Raw genomic sequence first — 8742 nt, 5'->3', positions numbered from 1 at the left:
AGCTCTAGGGAATCTGAAAGTGATTTCCCCTCATTTTCTTTTAAGCAAGAAATCCTTGGGATTGTATGACCTAACAAAAATTCTGTCCATGTTGCTAAATATTATGATTGAAAACTATTTCAGAAGCGTCTGGCTTAGTTCTGAATTCATAGCATTTAACTAGTTGGTTGTTAAAGTGTCCACTCAGTTAATCATGGTTTGAAACTTCTCAGTTTTTGACTGTTGGTGCTGGGGCAAAGGCTCAGCTGAGTAAAGCACTTGTGCAAGCACTGAGACTTGAGTTCATGCCACAGCACCCACATAAAAGACAGGAGCATGGCAGCATGCACATGTAGTACCACCACTGTAGAGGCAGACACCAGCTGATCCCAAGGACTCACTGGCCCTAGCCAATCAGTCAGCTCCAAGTTCAGTGAGAAACTCAAAAGATGGGAGCAAGGGCTAGGAGCAGTGTCGCAGTGGTTCTTTGCTGAAGAGTACACTGCTCCTGCAGAGGACCTGAGTTAGTTCCCAGTACCCACATCATGCAGCTCACCACTGTCTGAAACTCCAGCTCCAGGTGATTGTAATGTTTCTGACCTTTAGCAGCTGCACACATGCACATACCTGCATACAAGTGCATGTGCAAAATGCACACAGTTTTTTAAAATAATTTATTTTTATTTTATGTGCATTGGTATTTTGCCTGCATGTACGTCTGGGTGAGGGTGTCAGATTTTGGAGTTATAGACCGTTGTTAGCTGCCATGTAGGTGCTGGAAATTGAACCCGAGTCCTCTGGAAGAGCAGTTGGTGCTCTTAACCACTGAGCCATCTCTCCAGCCCCCACGATTTTTTTCTTAAAAGAGTGATAATATAGGAAGACAACCTCTGACCCACAAATACATCAACACATACACACAATAGCATTAGTCAAATATGATGAGTATTGATTCCAAATTAGATATGCTTTTGAATTAACTCAAAGTTTTGTACCAGTGGCCTGGATTAAGGACCAGAGCTCAATCCCCAGAATCCACATGGTGGAAGAGAACCAAGTGCCCTAAGTTGTCCTCTGATCTCCACACTAGTGCACTCACATGCCCTACATATACACTCACAAACAAAATGTAAACATTTCAGGTTTTGTTTTGGTTTGAGATGGGATTTTACTGTCTTGCTGTGGCTAACTAACCTAAATCTCACTGTAGACCAGACTGGCCTTGAGCTTGCAGCGCTTCCGCCTGTGGAGAGCTAGCATCTGAGTACCCACACCCAGCTTCCAAGTTCGTTTTTGAGATGGTGGTCTCATGTACCTGATGATGACGCTGAACTTCACTTTTCATTTCCCAAGTTGTCATGCCTGGTCTAAGCAGTACTGGGGATCGAACCCTGGGCTCATGTGTGCTAGGCAAGTACTCTGCCAACTAACCTATATCCCAAGTCTTTTGAGGCAAAGTCTTGCCATGTAGTCCAGACTGACCTCAAACTTTTTAATCTAACTGCTTTCTTTAGCCTTTCAAGTGCTGCTTACAGGTACATACTGCTACTTCCGGCTTTCTTTCCTGACTACTAACCTACCTCTTCCCCCGAATCAGCCCACCAGTTTCCTATATATTCTTCCCAGATATACATTAGCACAGAAATAGTCACCTCCTCACATTTAAAAACAATACTGTATTGTAAATACTATGTCTTAATGAAAGCTATAGACTCACAGCTCCATGAGGAGATGTAATGAACACATACACACATATGTACACATTTAAACAAGACTTAGAAGTAAAGGCAAAAAGATGGGAGCACTTCGGCCACTGACCCGTCCTACGTCGAGTAACTCGCGTAAGGATACCTGGTTTCTCACACCCATGCCAATGAGCTTTTACTTTTCTGAGGAAGGGTCTCATGGTTGCTGAGGCTGTCCAATAAACTTTACTATTCAATAACAGGCAAATGGTGTTTCCCTAAGTAGCTTATATTTACACTTATCTTATGAAAGAAGTTGTATATTCTTTGGGTTTTCTTTTTGCTTTTCTTTGTGCTTTTTTTTTTTGTTGTTGTTGTTGTTGTTGTAGTCTTGTTTACTTTTAAGACAAGGCCTCTCCGTGTACCCTGGCTGACCTGGAACTTGGTCAGTAGACTGGGCTGGCCTCTCTCTGCTGGCCGCTGCCTCCTAAGGTATGTGCCACTGCTAGAGGAGTTGACTATTCCTAGTGTCAGCCTTTTGTATTCTCCTTTTGCCTGTTTGTGAAAGGGCATTAGTACGAGGAAGTATACTTTTGCAGTTGGATATTGCAAGTATTTTCCTTGAATATCTTGTTTTACTTTTAATGGTGTTTGCCAAACAAATTTATAACCATGTTTCTTGATCAGTGTCTTGAATGATTTGCCCATGTTTTTCTCAAAATGTCTAGTTCTTGGATTGAAGTATTTATTAAAGTCAGGTATTTTTGTTTTGTTTTAAAGATTTGGTTTTTTTGTTGTTTGTAGCCCTAGCTGTTCTGGAACTCCCTATGTAGACCAAGCTGGTCTCATACTCAGATCCACCTGTCTCTGTCTCCTAAGTGCTAGGATTAAAGATATGTTTGCCACCATGCCCAATTAAAAATTTATTTTATGTGTCTGAGTGTTCCATCTGCAACACGCAGTGTCCACAGCAGCCAAAAGAGGGAGCTGGATCTCCTGGAACTTGTTATCCATTCTTGTGAGCCATCATGTGGGTGCTGGGAACAGAACCTGGGTACTCTGCAAGAGCAGTAAGTGCTCTGAGCCATGTCTCCAGACCCCGACCCTTGAAGTCAGTTGTTTAGTTTTCTATCCTCCCCCACACCCCCCACCTCTGAGTCTGGGTTTCTGTATAACAGTCCTGGCTGTCCTAGAACTCGCTTTGTAGACCAGGCTGGCCTCAAACTCACAGAGATCTACCTGCCTCTGCCTCCTGAGTGCTAGGATTAAAGGTGTGCGCCGCCACCCAATTTGAAGTCAGTGTTTTTTTATTTTGTTTGTTTTTTGTTTTTAAGGTTTATTTATTTATTGTGTATACAGTGTTCTGCTTGCTGCTTGCATGTGTCTCTGCAGGCCAGAAGATGGCAACAGATCTCATTACAGATGGTTGTGAGCCACCACGGGGTTGCTGGGAATTGAACTCAGGACCTCTGGAAGAGTAGTCAGTGCTCTTAACCACTGAGCCATCTCTCCAGCTCTGAAGTCAGTTTTAAAAATGATTTTGTGTATGTGTGCCTGCATATATGACCACAAGCTGATGTCATCCCCCAGAGCTGGAGTAACAGATGGTTGTGAGCCACCATGTGGGTGCTGGGAATTGAACACAAGTTCTCTGAAGAGCAGCTGATGCTTGTAACTGCTGAGCCATCTCTTCAGCCTGAGGTCAGTTTTCTTGTTTTTATTTTTTGATTTTTTAAGACAAGACTTCTCTGTGTAGCCCTGGCTGTCCTGAAACTAACTCAGTAACCAGGCTGGATTCAAACTCAAAGATCCACCCAATACAGGGGCACCTGTCTCAGAGATTTCGCACATTTTGAAAGATTTCTCTGTTGGGCTTTGTAGCTTCTGCAGGAGAAGCTAATGATTCTGGCTGTGTTGTTGAATAATTAGAGTAGCTTTTACATGGTAGTTCTAAAAAATAGTTTTAACTTAACTGATTTTTTTTTTTGTTTGTTTTTTGGGCTTTTTTTTTCAAGACAGGGTTTCTCTGTGTAGTTTTGTGCCTGTCCTGGAACTCATTCTGTAGCCCAGGCAGGCCTCGAACTCAAGAGATCCGCCTGCCTCTGCCTCCCAAGTGCTGGGACTAAAGACATGCACCACCACCGCCCGGCCTTAACTGATTTTTTTTTTAACCCTTTTCTAATCCTTGTCTCACTAACTGGTTGATCTAGAATACCATAATTATGACGAGAGTAAACATACTTCTCAGTATCAACTAAAGGATACGTATACTGTGCCGTTAGTTGTGATACCGGGCTTCTATTCAGTCAGGAATCTAAGAAACAACCATAGTTTTCCATGGTAGCAGCACCAGTCTCTATTCCCAACCATGTATGAAGGTACCCTGTTTGCACATACCTTCAGCACTTCTTTTTGATAATTACCATGTTGGTAGGTGAGAAGACATCTCACATCATTGGGACTCTTGATTTGCATCTTAATGGTATCCAACACCTTTCACATACCTATTGAAGTTCAGTATTTTTGCAGAAGTGTCTTTCCAACTCCTTTGCTCATTTTACAATCAGGTTTTTTGTTTGTTGTTTTTGTGTTTTGAGACAGGATTTCGCTGTATAGCCCTGGTTAAAACCAGGTTCGTTGTGGTAGGTTCCTGTTTGGTTGGTTGCTTGGCTTTCTTCGTTGGGTTCCTTATGTTTGGAAGTAATCGGTTGCCAGGTGTGTGGCTTGCAAATATTTTCTCTGCAACACAGGTTCCCTTGTTCTGTTTCCCTTGCTGTGAAGGAGCTCTTTAGTCTGATAAATAGTCCCACTTAAGTTTTGTTTCCTGTACTTTGACCAAAAATCCACTATCAAGACCAAGATCAAGGAGGTGTTTTGTTTTCCAGTTTTGTGCTTTATGGCCATACAGGTCTTATGTTTAGGTCTTCAATCCATTTTGAGTATGCGTGTTTTGTCTGCATGTCTGTCTATGCACCATGTGCATGCAGTGCTTATGGAGGCCAGAAAAGTGTTGGATCTTCTAAGACTGGGGTTACAGATGGTTATGACCTGCCATGTGAACTGGGAATTGAACCCAAGTCCTCTGGAAGAGTAGCCAGCACTTAACAGTAATTAAGCTACCTCTCCAGGCCCTTAAGTTGATATGCATACGCACATTAGATGAAGGTCCAATTTCATTCTTTTCCATGTAGATGTTGCTGTAGTGTGGATCTGAACCCCAAACACACAGGTTAAGGTTTGGTCCATGCTTGGTGCTCTGGGGTAAGAGATGGTGGAAAGCTTAACAAGATGGTTTTATGTCATTGGCATGGGGCCCTGAAGGGAAGAACAGGAGCATCCCTTCTCTCCCCCACCACCCTTTTTATTTTGGTGTGTGTAAGCTTCTGGCCCTGAAGTAAGTGGTTTTGTTCTGTCAGTCACTTCTACCAAGATATGCTGCCTTAACTCTGGCCAAAAGCAGTGGGGCCAACAGATAGATCATGGATTGAAATCTACAAGAGCTCCATGCCAAAATAACTTTCCAAGTTGTTTCATGTGGTTATTACAGTGACAGCTTTTTACAGATTTTTTCCCATTACCACTTATTGAACATATAATCTTTCTCCATGATGTGTCTGGGTTTTTTTTGTTTTTGTTTTTGTTTTGTTTTTTGGTTTTTTTTGAGACAGGGTTTCTCTGTGTGGCTTTGCGCCTTTCCTGGAACTCGCTTTGTAGACCAGGCTGGCCTCGAACTCACAGAGATCCACCTGGCTCTGCCTCCCAAGTGCTGGGATTAAAGGCATGCGCCAACACCCGGCGGATGTGTCTGTTTTTATGCCAGCACCAAGCTGTTTATTATTATTATATTGTAGATTTTAAAACCAGGTACTACCATGCCTCAATCTTTGATATTTTTGTTCAACTTGGTTTTGGCTATTCAGGGTCTTCTGAGTTTTAGGATTATCTTCTGTGTCTTTGAAAAATGCCATTGGAATTTTGATAGGGCTTTTAAGCCCTGGACTACTTTGGCTGGTCTGGATTTTAACAGCATTCAGCCTGTAAACATGTGGTCACCCTCCACTGTTTTGAGTCATCTTGAACTCTTACCAGTGTCCTTTACTTCCTTGGTTAAGTTTATTCCTAGACTTATATGTTATAGTCTGGTGCTGTCATGTGGGGGTTTTGGAGAAATTCTACTGTACTGATCTGTGTACATTGTAACTTTACTGAATATATACTAGGACAGGCTTCTTCCTTTTGTTATATTCTTCAGGGTTCTCTGTTATCTAAAACTATATCATTTGCAAACAAGACAATTTGACGACTTTCCATTTTGGATGCTTTTATTTTTCTTGCCTAATTACTCTGGCCAAAACTTCCAGTGCTATGTTGAATAAAAGTGATGAGTGAGCATCACTGTTCCTGAACTCAGGAAGCTTCCAATTTTCCCCACTGCATGCTATATTGGTGTGGCCTTTGTTGTATATAGCCCTGCTCATGTGAGCTATCCTTCACCTAGGGAGCTAAGTGTGCTCTGTAAACCCCATATAATCTTTCTTCATTCTTCTTCCTGCACACTGCTTTCACAGCCTCCCTCGGTTGGTCACTTCTGCTCTGACACTGCTACACCCTTTATCTTCTGTGCCTTTCATCTGCAGAACCGTCCCCAACCCCACAGCCGGATCGTCAAGACAGGCTTTCCCTATGTGTGACCCTGGCTTTCCTGGAACTCACCTTGTACACCAGGCTGGCCTCTCTCCTCCTGAGTGCTGGAATTAAAGGTGTGTGATAGCACACCTAACTCTTTTTTTTGGCAAGGAGGTGGAGTGGTTGATTTTTTTACTTTTTCACTGTGGCCATTTAATTTCCTGACTTGGCGGAACTCGGCATTTTATTGCTTTGCTGAGTTTGAATTGACATCTTTGTATGGTCTGTTTCTGGTGCTGTTTTGTTGTGTTCCCATAATTGTACTTGACCCCTGTAGCTGTGTGTTAATGTATGTAGTAGAAACGTGTTCCAGGTTTTTCAGACTGAGTATCTGGCAAAGTACTTCACCTGTCAGCCTGGCCAGAAGTTCTAATAAAGCCACTGTTTTGGCTTGTTGCTAGTCCTCAGCATTCTGGTTCTGTACCAAGTCAGCAGGCATGAGCCTCACACCTATGATTGGGACCTGAGGATCTGTGGAGGAATACCAGTTGACTACATATGTAGGGGGGGCGGAGCCTGTGTCCCTGTGATTGGACCTCCAGTTGGCTAGGTGCCGTAGAGTAGGCATAGACCAGAGTTACATGGGACAGTCTAGATACTGTGCTCATAGGGTTGGCCTGGACTAACTGAGGTCAACATAACTAGACCTTGGGTCTGCTTAGGCCTGGAGCTGCAGAGGAATGAAAGGCTAGGAAATAGGGGCATGCATGGCATTGGATATGCTTGTAGCGTATTTCTTGGTACCCATGGCTAGCCATGTTTGAAGCCTCAGACAATGGGGGTGGGGGGGAGATGCTGCAGGTGGTCTAAAACCCTGGTCCACTAATCTAGAAGTAGGCCTGCATCCTAAGTCTGTAGAATCAACATGATTCTGGAGTTAAGCCACAAAATGAGTAGGCCCAAAGGCTCAGGCCATAGGTACTCTTCCGTAGTGTGGGGAATGGAGGCCAAAGCAAAGGCCAGTGCTCATTTGAGTTCTTCCCTGTGAATGGTCTCTCAGCACAGACTGGGGTTGAGGGAGGAGTGCTATAAAGCTGTCTTCCTCCTTATCGAGTGTCTTCTGTTAGCTTCATGCAGGTGGTTATCAAATGGTGTTTCTATGAAGGGAAGGATGAGAGCTGCAAAGTGCCATGCTGAACTCATCCCATGTCCCAACTGTTGCTTTTCTTTAGCATCTGTTCTTTCTTATCTTAAGTTCACTGCGCTTTTTTAATTTGGTCTTTCTTTTTTAAAATAATCTAAAACATGACTTTCCTCACTGAGATGGAATTAAGTTCTTTCTATATGGAGCTTTGTCACAGGGCAAAAAGATTCTGGTGTACAATGGTAAGGACATATTCCTCATCAGTTCTGGCTGTCTCAAACTCACAAAGATCTGCCTGTCCCTGCCTCCTGATAACTGTGTGTGTGTGTGTGTGTGTGTGTGTGTGTGTGTGTGTGTGTGTGTGTGTGTTTGAGACAAGGCTAGTATCAAACTCAGATCTGCCTGTCCCTGCCTCCCAAGTGCATCATTTAACCCTTCAGCCATCAGTGACTCCGCTGCAGAAAACAGACTACAGCAACAAGTCTTAACTAGACGGAAAGCCACATCTCTCCTAGCCTAGCTCACCTTTTATTTAGGGCTGTATTACCTGCCATGTTCACCGTAAGTGACATGTGGCAACTCAGCATGTAAATCACAGCTCTAGGGGGTTTAGAAGTGTAAAATGCCACATTCTGAAGACTTAGCACAAAAAACAAAAACAAAAAACAAAAAACAAAAAACCTTTTATTACCTTTTGATTTTAAATATTTGGGTCTGAAGTACATTAGTATTTTTAAACTATGTTAATGTAACCACTAGAATCTGGAAATCAAGCAACGCTCACATCCCATGGAAGGAGTCTGCCCCACTAGCTCCTTTCCCTCCTTCCAAAGCTGTGTTCGCTTTCCATGCTTCTTCCCTTGGTCTGCAGCTAAGACCACGCAGTGGTTGTACCCACTGGTTTGGTGGCCTGGGCAGCATGAGCAGAAGACCAGCACTGGGGACCTGCAGGCCTCCATCAGACCAGCCTCAACACCAAGGTGAGCAACAGGTGGATTCATGAGCTGTGTGACGGCGTCACGGACTCCCTCTCTCTTTCATATTTAATGCTTTGAGAGCACAGATGACATTTTCTTCCTGCAACTATTTGAGGACAGTAGCACCATGATGCCAGTTTAATGTTAGCATTTATTTTAAAAATACACAAAATAGAATTTTTTTTTACATCAAATCATCAAATGGTGATAACCTCGCTTCCACATTGTTGCACACTTACCTGTTCAGTTTGCACCTTTATGTGAACATTAGGAGAAGATGGAGTTGATCTAATGTTTGCTATGGTTCGTGTAAACAGTTGAGACCACTACA

The sequence above is a fragment of the Onychomys torridus genome, chromosome 1, assembly GCF_903995425.1.
Source record: "Onychomys torridus chromosome 1, mOncTor1.1, whole genome shotgun sequence".
Taxonomy (NCBI): domain Eukaryota; kingdom Metazoa; phylum Chordata; class Mammalia; order Rodentia; family Cricetidae; genus Onychomys; species Onychomys torridus.
Note: the sequence above shows the minus strand (reverse complement) of the source record.